The sequence below is a fragment of the Capsicum annuum genome, chromosome 10 (assembly GCF_002878395.1).
Source record: "Capsicum annuum cultivar UCD-10X-F1 chromosome 10, UCD10Xv1.1, whole genome shotgun sequence".
Lineage (NCBI taxonomy): Eukaryota > Viridiplantae > Streptophyta > Magnoliopsida > Solanales > Solanaceae > Capsicum > Capsicum annuum.
The window spans coordinates 115,486,143-115,492,334 of NC_061120.1; positions in this window are offsets into that span (position 1 = coordinate 115,486,143).

The window sequence follows — 6,192 nt, forward strand, 5'->3', positions numbered from 1 at the left end:
GGGATCACCCGCCAGATAGGACTGATCTCGGGGGTCACCCATTAGATAAGATCAACCCCATAATAGTCATCAGTAATACAGTACTAGGAGATCCAGTTATCAGTATTACAGTATCAACAAACTCAGATAACAGTTAGACAGTATTCAAAATTTGGTATCCAGTGTTAGTACGACCTCAGTTATAGTTTACGTTTTCATGCATGCATCCTCATTCAGTAGTCTCATGTTATTCAATCAGTTTTATGTTCATGCATATAAACCCTTGCATTTAACCTTACCTCATATATCATACCAATATATTCCCCCGTACTGACGCATACTTTTCTTGTGCTATGGTGTCTTATACCATATGTTCAGACGTACGGGCTCCCGAGCACCCTTACCAGTTCAGAACATTTGAGGATTTTCCTTATTTTATTATTGTATTAGATTAGTATTTCAGTAGATGAAGTTAGTTGAGGGATTGACCAACTCCACAGTTCAGATAGATTAAAGGCTTTTTAGACTAGAGTATTTTCAGACAGTTGTTTTGGTTTTGGTATTGTTATACCTTATACAGTTGTATTTCAATTTTGAACCTTATGGCAAGTTTCCACCAAATTTTTGCATTATACAGTATTATCATTCAGTTATTCTAGCAGGTACCAGTCATGGGTTAGCTTGTGGTCCTTAGGGATTATGAGCACCGTATAGTGTCCGAGGTTTAAAATCCGAGGAGTTACATAAATTGAATTAAGAGTATAGTTTTTAAATCATGTAATCAAGATAATTGATCTTGATAATGTTGGTTATATTAAACTGGTTTGGCATTTGAATGCCTCTTATAAATGGATACACATTATTTATGAGAACACGACTTCATGTATTGATCGGAAATATGATATATCATATACAATATCACTTTTTGTATTAGACTAATAAATTATGATCAATTTCTCCCTCTCAATTGGTTCAGGATTAGAAATCATATATTTTTTATCTAATAACTTCTTGATATGCAGTATATGATTCATGGATATACCATAATGTACAAAGATGAATTCAATAGGTTAGAGTATATGTTAGTATACCTAACATAAGAAAGGAGATAATAAGCAACTAAAAATATGTTGTGAATTATCATTAGTACCATCCTCATTAAAAGATAATTCAACTCAAATGTCAAAAGTATTTGATAAACCAAAATTGATTTCATATTTAGCTGCACAGATACTTCTACTGTATGTCCTTAAAATATAAAGTATATAACTTGCATAAAGCATGGTAGATCAATCAATTGTAAATAAAATAATTCTTGAAAATAAAATAAAGCAAATGATTATAATAAGGAGGCAATGTTCTCTTGAAAAGCCTATGACATAAATAATTAAACCTCATGAAGGAATTTAGGTACATGAAAATAATAAAGTGGTGAGATCTCAATAAGTATAATGACCCTCCAGGTCATTTCCTCGATTTTCATGCATTTTTGGCATTTTAAACCTTTCTACAGTTACAAGTCATTTATGACTTGCCGAAACTGTCAGTCTGATTATTAGACAGTTCATTTGGGTTTTAGGATTATTTTTCTATTTTGGAGCTTTTGTTGTTTAGGATTTGGTCTTGGACAAACACTCTTAGTATATGACCTCGAATAAGAATTCCAATGACACCATCAGCTCAAGCATGTTGATTTTAGGCTCGAGGGACCCTTGTTTGAGGATTTCAGACTTGTTTTGAACTATTGGGCGGATTATGTGAAAAATAAAACTATAGGTGTGGGCTCCACATTAGTCAAAACAATCTTGAATGAAAATTTGATGGTTCCATTGAGTCCAGAACATCGAATTTGATATGATAGCATAGTTTGTTTGCGCGTACGGGGTTTCAAATAAATTTCGAGCACCCAGTCAAAGTCCGTTTTAGACTTGGTAATAATCTGGTGCATGGCACCTAATAGATCTGTTTAAGCACTTATTGGTCCGCTTTAGCGCTAAGCATTTTAACGCCCATGGGCCGCTTTAGCGTCCATGGCCCATTGGCAGTGGTGCGCATTAGCACCCAATGGCCGCTAAAGCGGTGCTTGCCTTAGCACTATTGGGGTCGCTTTAGCGGCACTTACGACTTTCTTCCAGACCGCTGTAGCAGTCATGTTGCTGATTTAGCGGCAGGCGCTTTAGCACCCAGGTGTTTAATTTAGGAGCACTTGTACCCTATTATTCCCTTCTCTCCGCCTAATTTTCTACCATTCCTTCCACTATTTTCACACCAAGTTAAGATCTCAAAGAGAGAGAAAAGTGAAAAATCATCCACATAAGTTAAGGTAAGCTAACCAAAATCTTCTTGGTCACTTCCCAATCATTTTTCTCTTCAATTTTCATCCTAATTCATGGTAAAATTCTTAGAATTTTTTAATTCCTAAATATTGAGGGTTGATTTGATACTCAATTTATTCCCCATTTGAGCTCAACTTTTGTGCACACATTTCTTGTCCTTCAATGGACCTCGTGACAGATTTAATTTTAGATTCAATTGCAGGGCCTATAGGTCATTCTTGATCCAAAATTTGACCCAACCATTAATATAGAAATATGGGTCTTTTTTTACTCCTAACGTCATGTAGATTACTATTTTAATAGAGTGATGGCATTTCAGAATCATGGAGTGAAGACAAATGATTCATGGATGATTCAAGGGTTGCGATTCAGCATCGAGGAAAGCTTCTGTCTACCCTTCTTCTTGAGATAATATTTTATATATGTTGCATATTAGATAGGGATGTTAGGGTGTTATTATGGATAGAACACCATGACTTAGCCTAAATTAAGAATTTGGGGGCTAGAAGGGTAATTGACACTTAGAGTAACATACTTATTATGCCTCTATAATCTTATTATCTTAAATTGCTAGCATGTTAGGCATAGTTGAGACTAATAAGGCTATAGTTATAATGTTTAATACGTTACTCAGTGGATTGTGATGAGTTTTTATAGATTATGATGCTATGATTATGTCAGATATATATGATTGGCTCGAGGATGTATTTATGATATATATATGTATATACATTTATAGAGTATCGGACAGAGTGGATCAATGATGATGATGGTTATTAGAAATCCTAGAATGGGACGAGGTTGGTGTATACGAGTACTTTCAAACCCCCTAGAGGACTTGTAATGCCCTTAATCTGGTACCCAAAATGTTACATGGTGCTCATGACCCCGAAGGACCACAAGCTAACCCATGAATGATATCTGTACCTGTATACTGCATAAAAGACTGTATAATGTGGAAACATAAACTGAAAAGCCAGAAGGTTCAATACTAGTACATACATGAAAATATGGTGTATCAATACCAAAATAACTGAAATAATTGTCTGACATGCTATAGTCTGAAAGCCTCTAAACTGTCTGAAAAAGAAATTGATGGGACATATCCCCAACTAACTCCGACTATTGAAATAAACTAAAAACTGAAATAGTAATATAATCATCATGTCCTCAAAGGATGAGGACTCATAGCTGACTCTGACTGTTGAATCTAGTTGCTACTGATGCTCTGGAGCTCTGTTTCTAAACCTACGATATAAGACACCATAGCACAAATGCATTAGTACTTTGAATGTACTGGTATACAAGAGAGGTAGGCTAAATGCAAATGGTTCATATGCATGAACAATACTAACTGACTGACTAACATAAATGTGAGAATACATACATGACTACGTAACTGTAACTAAGATCATGATAGGACTGAATACTGAGACTATTGAGTTTACTGATATTAACATTAGAGACACTGATGAGCGAGAAATATTGATACTATATTACTGAATATTGAGGGACTAATACTATGTTACTGATACATGAACAACTATGTCTAATAGTTCTAATTATGAAGAACTGGTCTGGTTGACTGTATCTGACAGTCTTGAAGTTGAATACTAATAACATAAGTTCTTATAACTGATATAATTGATAATATGAGTGACTGTATCTGACAGTCCTGAATCTGATGGTACTAGCTGAGTTCCGTACTGTATCTGAGTAACTGAATCTGAGATCAATCCTATCTAGCGGGCGATCTTTAAATCTGATGATACTGATACTGATTGACCATAGTTGAGATCAGTCCTATCTAGTGGGTGATCCCAGAATCTATTTATAATGATCAAGATTGACTATATCTGATAATCCTGATTCTATACTGCTGAGCTGAATTGACTGTATCTGACAGTCCTGATTCTGTAACTGAAACTGTGAGATGTATTCATCTAACCAACATTCCCCATACTATGCTAACTGGGGTTCAACCTGTAACCCCAGTTGGAAGGGTGTCAGTACCGCGCCACTGGTAAAGACAACTGTTGTGGAGTTAGTCCTAATCTAGCGGGTGACCCCTGGGATCAATCCTACACATTTAAATGTGCTAATGGGTGATCCCTAAGTATGTCAGTCCTATCTAACATATGACATATCGTACCTACGCTGGCTACGTAGTTCTGAAACTTAGGGATTGCTTCTATGGATCTCAGTCCTATATAGCGGGTGAGTCCCCATCCCTAGGCTCGGTCGGTGCTGAATCATACTCCCATCTGAAAGACTCTGACCTGATTAACTGAGCTAAACTGATTAATTAAATTGAACCGATACTAGTGGTTTTGTCTAGTGGAGATAAACTGAATTTACTGAGTTTCGTTGACTGAATGAATGTACTGAGTTTTGAGGACCGACTGAGAGTATTGAGTTACTGAGATTGACTAGGAATACTGAGGTTACTGAGATTACTAAGTACTGAGATCAGTAAGATTATCGAACTACTGAGATTACTGAGATTTTTGGGTTTTCCTAAGTCACATGATAGACAAATAACAAATATTTCGGGTATAAGTATCCCCAGGACTCGATGGAAAGAAACTGACATAACATGAATTATTGAACACATAACTAATATCATAATCCATAATTCATATACTGAAGCACTTCATCAAATATATGATATACATAAACTTGTACATAATTGGGGATTTCATGATATCATACTAGTTGGACACTTTTCCTTCATATAGGCATTTAATCAAACACATAGTGGCATGGTACATATAAACATCATTATACAACAATTAAACATCATAATTCAACTCTAATTTCATCATCCTAGGGTTTAATCATAGGTTCACATGAATATATATCTATAAAAATCAATTCCACATAACATTGCTCACCCAACATGGATTTGAATTCAATTGATCATTCTCAACATAAACAAAACAAACCCAACATGAAATTCATAAAGAAATCTATAAAATTGAACTTAGAAAAAAGATTCTTGGGCTTCATGGATGAAAGGAGTCCATGAATGAACACTATGCATACCTGGGATAAGATTCTTGATGTTCTTGAACTTGAAGAATTGGAATTGCCTTAGTTCTTGAAGAAGATTAGATTTTGTTCTTGGAGATTAATATTAGAGAGAAACCCTAATCTTGTTTGTGGAATAATGATGAACCAAATGGCTGAAATATCATATAACTGGGTATATATAAGTGGGTGGTAAATGACCAAAATACCCCTATTAAAATGACTTAAAAAAAACTGAACGGAACCTGCGATGGTCTATCGCTGGGTTGATGGTCCCTCGGCCCTGACCGTCGCTTCTAGGAAGAATGAGATATCACTGTTTGGGCTGAAACGGCTTGGGCGATGGTCCATCGCAAGTTCAACGGTTCGTCAACCTGACCGTCGCACCTTATCCAGAAGGTGGCCTCATTGTTTCCCTTGCAACGACCTGAGCGACGGTCCGTCGCTATTTCGATGGTCCTTCGTCCTGGTCGTTGCTCCTAGGAAGAAGGTAGTTCTCACTGCCTTGCTGTGATGGTTATGGGCGACGATCCGTCACTAGTCAGATGGTCCGTCGGCCTCACCGTCGCATTTGGGCAGTTTTATTGCCTTCTGTATTTTTGGCCATAACTTTCTCCTCCGATGTCAGATTTTGATGAAATTGGTATCGGTGGAAAGCTAATTCAATTTCCTACATTATATAAAGTGAAAATCTTAAAAATACCATGTGTACAAAAGTGGATTTATATTTCAAAACAAGATTCTAACATTCTTGGGATGATTTCAAGCTAAGTAAAAGTGTGGGGTATTATAGGACTCTTCGTCCATGTCACGACCTAATTTCTCAGGTTATGATGGTGCCTAATAC